This window comes from Mustela erminea, chromosome 10, assembly GCF_009829155.1.
Source record: "Mustela erminea isolate mMusErm1 chromosome 10, mMusErm1.Pri, whole genome shotgun sequence".
NCBI lineage: Eukaryota > Metazoa > Chordata > Mammalia > Carnivora > Mustelidae > Mustela > Mustela erminea.
The window spans coordinates 66,108,186-66,117,782 of NC_045623.1; the positions used below are offsets into that span (position 1 = coordinate 66,108,186).

Sequence of the window (9,597 nt, forward strand, 5' to 3'; positions counted from 1 at the left end):
CACATCGGGCTCCTTGCTTGGCAGGGAGCCTGCTTCTCTCTCTGCCTCTGCCTGTGCTTGCTCTCGCTTCTCTCTCTATGACAAATAAATAAATAAAATCTTTAAAAAAAAAAAAAAAAAAAAAAAAAGGACTTCTCTTCCCAAGCTTTGGTAAGAATTCTAATCCAGGATTTGACTAAAGGTGTAAAATGACCTGAAAAGGGTCAAGGGCCCCTTTACTGTAAGTCACCTGGTTAAAAAGTCAGATGGTTCATACCTCTGTGGCTAAGCCACCCACATAACTTTGTCCCTAAACCTGCTTCTTTTGTGTTAGAAGTGAGTTTGCTTTGAGTGAGTAGGGGAAGGAGAGGCCCCCCTGTTTCCTGGGTTCCTAGCCAATAGGCTGGGCCCATGGCCAAGCAGCCCCCTTCCCTCCCTCTCCAAGAGGCTGACTCTCATCCTGCCTGGGTTCTTCATTTCTCTCTGTAACCTTGACCCAGGGCAATGATACCGAATTGAGAAATAAGCCCCCTTTCCTGGGCTAGGGAGGGAGAGGAGGCAAGGCCCATTTTCTAGGTCAGAACTCCTTGCCCTTGCCCTTCCTCCCCAAGCCCATGTTTTTTAAAACTAGACCTTGGGGAGAGAGGAGGGAGGGAAGGCAGAGAGTGTGGATGCTTCTGTGTGTGTGTGACCGAGTGTGGATGCCTGTGTGGAGAGAGGGAGAGGGAGGGAGAGAGAACAGAGCCTGGGAGTGTGCGTGTGCCTGTGGAGAGAGAGGGTGACAGAGAGAGAGAGAGAGAGAGGAACAGAGCCTGAAGTGTGTGTGTGGGGCTGTGTGACTGCGTGACTGTGTGCTAGGGAGACTGTGTGGGGTGTGTGTGTGTGTGTGTGTGTGTGTGTGTGTGGCACTCCAGCAGCAAGCTGTACCTTAAAGGCACAGACCCTGCCTCTGCCCAGCTCCCCTCCCCACCCCCACCCCCAGCCAGAGCCACCTTCCACTACCATCAGCTGGGAACCAGAGCAGCAACTCCTGCCTGAAGGGAGAAGCAAGCCCAGTCCTTTCCGACAACCCCCATCCCTGGCTGAGGCTTGGAGCGCTCAGAAAGGGTGGAGAAGGAAGAGGCTTTATTCCTGAGGAAAGCAGGGCCTCCCTGAGAAATGACTGGGGTATGGGGAGGTGTGGAGGCCCAGCTCTGGGGCCACACTGCGGGCTGGGGTCCCAGCTCAACATTTACCATGGGTGGGGTCGGTGGAGGGAGGCCACAACCTCCACACCCTCTTTGCAGGGCTGGGACTGCGGTGCCGTGGTCTGGTGCAGACCACGAGGGCAGTGAGTGGTGGCAGGACCACCATGGGGGTCTCTGCTGCACACACGGAGCGCGCACCTCAGGTCGGCGCTCACAGGCAGCCTTCCCGCCATTTTGGCAGCTGGCGCTGGCAGAGCACAGAGTGGGGACCTTTGTTTCCCCACACACACAGCACCTTGCCCCTCCCCCCACCCTGACAGGGGTTTGGGCTCCAAAGCAGCAGGTGATGGGTGGAACACTGGGAAGCTAAGACCTAGTTTCTCACCGCCCTGCCTCCGCCTGCGACTCGCTGTGTAACCCTAACAGGTTCCTCACCCTCTCTGGGCTTCCGTTGCCTGCTCTGTATAATGGGGACGCTTGGGTCCACGGTGGGCAGGGAGGGGGTGGGGGGATTGGGGATAGAGGGGTGGGGAGGGGGGAGGGGGGGATGCAGCTCTGCCAGCTCTTTTATTTCCGACATTCCCCTCACCTGGGTCCTAGGAAGGGCGTCATTTGATGCGAACTAACCTCACCTACATCTAAGAAGAGGATGAGAAATTACCCAACCCTGAATCCTCCTGGGCCTATCCCAGAGCCATAAAAACTATGTGCGCTGAAGCGTGCATGAAAATCTCCCGGCCTGGGGTCCCTGGGTGGCTCAGTGGGTTAAAGCCTCTGCCTTCCGCTGGGGTCATAATCCTGGGATCCAGCCCCCCATCGGGCTCTCATCGGGCTCTCTGCTCAGCAGGGAGCCCGCTCCCCCACACACACTTCTGCCTGCTTCTCTGCCTACTTGTGATCTTTGTCAAATAAAGAAAATCTTGAAAGAAAGAAAGAAAGAAAGAAAGAAAGGAAGAAAGAAAGAAAGAAAGAAAGAAAGAAAGAGAAAGAATCTCCTAGCACAACTCCTCCTTTCCACAGTCGGGGAAACTGAGTCTAGGAGGGAGAGAGCAAAGGAAGTTATATGCCCCAGATGTACAGGGATGGGAAGCCAAGGACAGGACGGGGCCCTAACTTGAAGCTCCGAGGGAGAGCCTGAATCGCCAAGGGAGCAGCGGGAGCGGGGAGGTAGGGAGGAGGAGGAGAAGCCCGGGGCGCGCCCTTCCAGCCACTGCCCCCCGGCCCCCGTGGGCCCCTTCCGGCCCCTCCCCCAGCCGGCGCACCGTCCCGCCACCTGCTCCCCCGCCCACCGGGGCGGGACTGCAGCCCCCCGTCCCCATGGCAACGCTCGGCCCCGGTCGGCCGCCCTGGCCTCGCTGCCGCCGTACAGCCCATCTGGCCCCAAGCCCGCCCCAGCTGGGCCGCCCGACGCCCCGGTCGCCGGGGGCCCTTACAGCCCCGCAGAGGTCTGAGACTAGGGCAGAAGCGCCAGGCGTCAGGCGTCTATCCATGCCAGCACCTGGGCTAGCGGCTGTGTTCATCCTGATGGGGCAGAAGCCGCCCTAAGAAGGACCATCCAGGATGTGCCACACAAACCCCATCCCCGTCCCTGCCGCTGCCCCCCCGCCCCCCGCAGAGGCACCCAATACAGCAGCAGGCGGCATCTCAGGATCAGAGGTCAGCTTTCTGGAGCCAGCCACTGTGGTTGCAGATCCCCAGGTAGTGTGGGGCAATTTACTTAACCTTTTACCCACCTGAAATTGGAGATGATCATAGAACCTGTCTCATAGGGTGCTTGTGAAGGTTAAGTGGGTCAATATAGAAAAATACATGGAGTCAACACTCAATAAATATCAGCTATTATTTTGAGTGCAGGTGGCAGGTGCTGCAAGAGAGCCTTGGCAGCCCCAGCAGGGGTCCTGACCCAGCCTGGGTGCAGCAGGGGTGGCTTCCTGCAGGAGGCGGTGCTGCTGGAATCTGAGGAAGTAGCTGTTAGCCAGGAAACCCAAGGGAAGAGGGAACAGCAGCAGTGAAGACATAGACATAGAGGTGAAAAAATAACGCAGGGGAGGGGAAGGGGCGGGTGTAAGGGAGACTTTCAAAGCCCCTCAGTGTTCCTGGAGAGTAGAGAAAAACTTGGCTTTTAGTCAAAGGGCACTGAGACAGGAGCCACTGTAGAGTTGTGAACAGAGGCATGACCTGTCCCTTGTTTCTCTAGAGATCATTCTAGATGCCATATATGCAGTGACTTGGAGGATCCGGTGGTCTTTTTGGGAGATGCTGAAGCCTGAACCCGAATGAGGGAGATGCAAGGTCAGTGGGAGATGGGGACAGATTCATGGCTATTAAGGAAGGAGACCTGGCAGAAAGGTGACCTATGGGCTGGAAGTAGCTGGAGGGGGAGCTGAGGATGGGCACAGACACTCAGACTTGAGCACTGAGAGTGTGGCAGGGCCAGAAGAGGGGCAGGTCTGGGGATGGGAGGTGCTCCTGCTTGAGAACACTTGAGTTTGGAGCCAAGAGACCTGGAGACCTGGGCTGGAGAGATAGCCCTGGGAACATGGATGCCTGGAGGCTAACAGATCTTGCCAGGGTCTGAGAGCTGCCCCAGAGTCAGCAGAGGGTGGGGGCCTCACCAGACCAGAGAAGAGGATTTATGCTTCACAATTGGATTCTAAGCTTTGTTTTCCTGGAACCAAGTAGAATATGTCCAAATGACTTCTAACCCAAATTGTCTATGTGCCTTTATCACTGAGGTTTTGGAGTTCAGGGATGAGGGACAGGCAGGAGAGTGCAAGTGCTGACCAGTCCTAGCTCTGTCCATTGCCAGCTGGGAGGGCTTAGGCAAGTCTTCGGTTTTGTTTTTTTGGTTTTTTTTTTAAGATTTTATTTATTTATTTTGACAAAGAGAGAGACACAGCAAGAGAGGAACTTCAGCAGAGAGGGACGAGAGAGGGAGAAGCAGGCTTCCTGCTGAGCAGGGAGCCCAATGCTGGGCTCGATCCCAGGACCCTGGGACCGTGACCTGAGCTGAAGGCAGATGCTTAACCACTGAGCCACCAAGGCGTCCCTTCGGCAAGTCTTCTCACCATGACTCAGTTTCCTCCCAGCTACCTACCTTGTAGGGTTATTGTAAGAATTAAATGGGGGTCACCTAGCTGGCTCAGTCAGTGGAGCATGCAAATCTTGATCTCAGGGCTATGTGTTCAAGCCCCACATTGCATGTGGAGATTACTTAAAAACAGAATCTTAAGGGGCACCTGGGTGGCTCATTCAGTTAAGTGTCTGCCTTCGGCTCAGGTCACAGTCCTGGGGTCCTGAGATCAAGTCCTGAGTTGGGTTCCCTGCTCAGCAGGGAGTCTGCTGCTCCTTCTACCCCTCCTACTGTTCATGCTCTCTCTCTCACTCTCTCTTTCTCGCAAATAAATAAATAAAATCTTTTAAAAAATAAATAAAATAAAAATCTTAAACAATAAGAATTAAATTAAAAGTAAAACGTCATGGTCTCTGGCCATCCTTATTAAATATGCAAATTCTAGAATCTTCTCCAAAGCCCAAGAATATGAATTTCCATGAGTGGGTCTGAGAATCTGCAGGTAAAATTGGCCCATCATTGAACTAAAGCCTCCAACTACTGTGCTGGGACTCCTCTGACCCTGGTCCTTCTATGGGGTGGCCCACCCCTCATATTTGCACCCTGGGGCAAGAGTTCAAATGACAATCCCCTTGCCAGTTCTTCCTTCTCTCCAAAAGTCCTTGTGTGCAGGCCCCATGTCCAAGCTCCTTCCTTGTCCATCCTACAGGCCTAAGGTTGCAGCAGAGCCCCCGGAGAATAGACCCAGATCTTGGGAGTGGTCTCAGAGCCCTTTGGGCAGGGAATTCCAGATACCAGGCCCTTGGAGTACAATCTAGAATGATAAACTTGGGCTCCAGGTGGCTGTCCCCTTGGCCCCGTGTATCCCACACCTGGGAGGAGGGGTGGGACTGGAGGCAGGCATAGGGGAACCCGAGATAACAGAGCCAGAGCAGAGGTCTGGCTGCCCAGGTCTGTGGGCTTCCCTGCCTGTTTTCAGCCTTTGCCACCAGGCCCTCTGGCCAGCCTATCACTTCCCGGCAGCCACACCATGGAGCCTGCAGCCTCCATCTGCCTGCTCCTTGCCTGACCCTGGCCAAGGTCACCTCAGACTTTGTTTCCAGCCTCTGCTGGACTTGAGAAGTATGGGGTTCTGGGGCCTCCCATACAGCTACCTTGTGGGCCATCACAGTCCTTTCATGCCCGTCCCTGGCTTGACATGACAGGTTACATCATTCTTTTTCTTTTTTTAAAGATTTTATTTATTTATTTGAGAGGGAGAGAGAGAGAGAAAGCCTGAGCAGGGGGAAGGGCAGAAGGAGGAGCAGACTTCCCTCTGAGCAGGGAGCCCCTCCTGGGCCTTGCAAGAGCCTTGATCCCAGGACCCTGAGATCATAACCAGAGCCGAAGGCAGATGCTTAACCCACTGAGCCACCCAGGCTCCCCTACATTATTCTTTAAAACAAGGACACTGAGGCTCAAGGCAAAGATGGAGTCAGTATTAAGAGCACTGCTGAAAGACAAGGGCTGAGGTGATGCTTTAAAAGACATGACCAGGGCTCCTGGGTGCCTCAGTCCTTGGGCGTCTGCCTTCCATTCAGGTCATGATCCCGGGGTCCTGGGAAGGAGCCCCACATCAGGCTGCCTGCTCTGCGGGAATCCTGCTTCTCCCTCTCCCACTCCCTCTCTCTCTTGTGTTCCCTCTCTCGCTGTGTCTCTCTCTGTCAAACAAATAAATAAAAACTTTAAAAAATGAAAATAAAAATATAAAGACGTGGTCATCTAACAGTCCTGTCAGAACGATCCCCCATTTACGAGTGAGGACAGGGACAGGTTGGCTCAAGAAGGAGAGGTCACTGGCCCCAGGATCGCCCAGATGGGGGGAGGCGAAGTCAGAATTCAAACATAGGCTGGTCAGACCCCCAAGCCCAGACCCCAGGGATGCGTAGTAGGCCTTCAGTAAGACCTGCCAAGAGGAGCTGAGGATGGTTGGAAACCTGGACAGGCCACCTCCTGGGAGGGAATGTGGGGAATGTCGTCCCCACCCCCACCCCCCCCCCAGGGCAGGGCTGTGGGCAAGGTGACCTTTGGGAAGATAAAGTCAAATTCCAGTCCTCTGAGCCTAGCAGAGGTAGACCTGGGGTGGTACTGCCAGGGACCAGAACCAGTTGCGTCGGGTTCCCCCACCCCCAGCCCCTTCCTGAGCCCTGAGTCACAACTGAGCCCTGTGGTGGGGGTACACGAGGGGAGCCACTGGTCCATGTCAGCCCCTTCTCTTCTCTCCACTGGAATCTGCCGGTGGCACCTTAGCCATGATGCCACCTGGACATTTCCATTAGGAGGGCCCTGAGAGTCTCAGCCATAACTGTCAGTAACTAAACTCACCATGCTCCCTGACTCCCACCATCCTCCCTGGGGGTGCCACCTCCATGCCCCGACTTGATTGCTCAGATGGCAGGGGGTTAGCCTTGCCTCTTCCTTCCTCCTCTTAACTCCGTCCAGACTCAATCTCCTGAGTCTCCACCTTCTTGCCCTGGTGCCCCGCGCACCACCCCCCCCCCCCCCCCCCCCCCCCCCGCTTCCAGCCTCAGACCCTCCCACCCCATCTCCCCAGGGCACAGCCAGGTTAAGTTGCCAGATGTGGCAAATAAAATATACAGGACTCTCCGTTGAATTTTAATTTCAGATAAGCAATGAATAATTTTTTTTAAAAAGATTTTATTTATTTATCTGAGAGAGAGAGAGAGAGAGCACAAGCAGGGGGAGCAGCAGCCAGAGGGAGAGGGAGAAGCAGCTTCCCACTGAGCAGGGAGCCCGATGCGATGCAGGGCTGGATCCCAGAACCCCAGGATCATGACTGGAGCCAAAGGCAGATGCTTACCAGACTGAGCCAACCAGGTGCCCCAACAATGAATCATTTTTTAGTACAAGTATATCCTAAATGTTGCATGGGACATACTTATCCTAAGTAATTGTTTGTTTGTTTGTTTATCTGAAACTTAAATTTACTGGACATCTTGTATTTTACCTGGTAACTCTAAGCTGGTAATTCCCTCCAGTGGTTCCGTGAGGGGCGGAGAATGGAGAACAACACTGCAGCTCTTGGAGCACTCCTTCTCTGCCTGTTACCAGTGACCATTCCATTCTCAGAAACCACCTCGTCCAGGAAACCTTCTGGGTGAGGGGCTGCTCTGTGTCACGAGAGGCCACCATACTTCCCTTATGGGAACCCCAAAGGCCCTGCTGGGCTCCATCAGTAAGAGCTCCATGAGACCAGCATCTTGTCATTTTTGTGCTCTGTGTCCCCTAGCGCCTAGCACCTTGCATGGCACCTGGAATGACTTGCTGTGGAACCCTGAGAGAGCCCATTGCCTCCTCCAGGTCACAGCCTCCAACGGTATGAGAAAGGGCCATATGAAATGGTCTCTGAGTCTGCTTCCGGCTCTGATGTCTGCCCATTTCAGCCTGACACTGCCCTCTGATGCTGGAGATCCTGGGCAGGGTGGCACAGGCGAGAACTTGGAGCTCCACTTGGAAGACTGAGGACATGTCCTGAGCTCTGCCCCTATGCAGCCCCAGAAAAGTTCCCTACCCTCCCTCAGCCCAGCCTTTCTCTTCCGCCAGGTTCTGGACAAGTGGGAATGACAGGGCCTGCTGCAAGGACCTGAGCAGGTTGGGAAGGCTTCGATGAAGTAAGTCAGGAAGGTAAGCGACACAGCACAGCACACAGGAGGCCCTCCAAAACACAATATTCCTGCCTGCTCTTCCCACTCAACTGGAAGGCTGCATGGCCCTGGGGGTGGGGGTGCTCAGGCAGTGGGGGCTGTAAGAGCTCCAGGGGGAGGAGGGAGGGAGAAGCCAGGCTGGGAGCATTCAGGCAAGACTTTAAATCTGGTCTTGAATTTATTTATTTATTTCTTTTTAAAGGGCCTGAGCATCTTCTGCAAGGAAACCATTCAGCCCGAGAGAGAGGGACAACCTGAAGTCAGCCCCCACCCCACTCCATCAAGGGGGTTAAGGGTTCTGCCTGAGTGCAAGGTGGGGAGCATGTGGGTGTAGGTGGAGCAGACCCCGGAGACCCAGGTCCAAGAGACCCCACCATGGGGGACTCTCCAGCCTGAGAGCTCCCATAATCTCCTCCAGACCCCTAGGGCTTCCCCAAGTAAACATGCAGCTTTCGGGGCTTGGGGGGGGGGGCACCGAGTGCTCCTTGGCTTCAAAACAAGTTCTTCCACCACCCCTGGTTCGGTTCCAACCCCCTTTTAACCAGTGGGCCCACAAGATGGGGAAATTCCAGCAGGCTCTCCTGGTGCCAGGTCACTGCCTTCCCAAGGCCCCATTGTGGTCTCATCTGAACAATTTGGAGTAAAGAGCAGGGGGTAGTTCCTTCCTTCTAGAACAGGTAGCCCAGGGTTCTCAAGGGTAAGATGACAGTGGGTAACTCAAGTGCTATAAGACCAGCTCTCTCACTCCACTTCTGTCTCCTCCTTAGGCTCTGCCCTGTCCCCTCTCCTGCCTCCTCCTACCTTCTCATACTCCCTGCCTGTGTCTTTGGGGCCCTGCTGAACTAGCTTCCCTGGCCATTAATCAGGCCTCATCTGACCTCAAGGCCAAAGAGCTAAGGGGAGGGAGGCAGGGAGGAGGAAAGGAGGAGGGAAGAAGGGAATTCGCCTGCGTGGAGACCCGGTCAGTACTGCTCACCTTTGCCTCCCTTGTCTCCTAGAGATCCCCCCGAGTGACCCCACAAGGCAGAACCTATTTATACAGGAGCAGACTCACTCTCCAAGAGCAGAGCTCTTCTGACAGGCACCACACAACTGATAAGGAGCCAGCTCCCCTGCTCCTCCTCCTTACTCTAGGGCTCCCAGGTGAAATCTGGGAGCTTAAACTGACCCTGGAGGAAGAAGAGAGTCTCCCCTGTCCGGGGCTTTGGGTCCTAGAGAAGGTCATTCAGGGCTAAAGCCAGTTAGAGCAGGCAGGAGGGCTGGCCTGGCCAGTCCCTGTCCCAAACAGGCTGGGTGGCCTGAGGCAAGTTGCCTCACCTTTCTGAGGAGCCCTTTGTCCAATTAAAATCTGGCCAGAGCGACCTCTGCCCGCAAGGGAAAAGTGGTAAGTGCCCTAGCTTAGAGCTGGGCTTGATTTCCTATTCTGGTTCTGCTTTTCCAGAGTGGACTAGCTAGAGACCAGTCATTCCCCGTGCCTGCGAAATGGGGGTGATCAGGCCATCTCCCTGGGGTTTCGCTGAAGATTGGGAGGTCTCCACTGCTGGTGCCGTGTAGTGGGGAGAAACACGCTGAGAAAGCCTAGTGACAGTGTAGGGACCTAGGGACCCTGGCCTACAAGGTTCCCACCACCTTGCTATGGGACCAGGGAGGTGGC

General features: G+C 54.9%; 1 long non-coding RNA gene across 1 annotated transcript; it reads left to right on the top strand.

Annotated features, from left to right (window-relative positions):
• Positions 1 to 2,510: 2,510 nt before the first annotated feature.
• Positions 2,511 to 8,671, top strand: LOC116568128. The gene is made up of 4 exons (XR_004276512.1): positions 2,511 to 2,864; positions 3,364 to 3,458; positions 7,843 to 7,923; positions 8,146 to 8,671. It is a non-coding gene; the product is annotated as an uncharacterized LOC116568128 (long non-coding RNA).
• Positions 8,672 to 9,597: the final 926 nt, after the last annotated feature.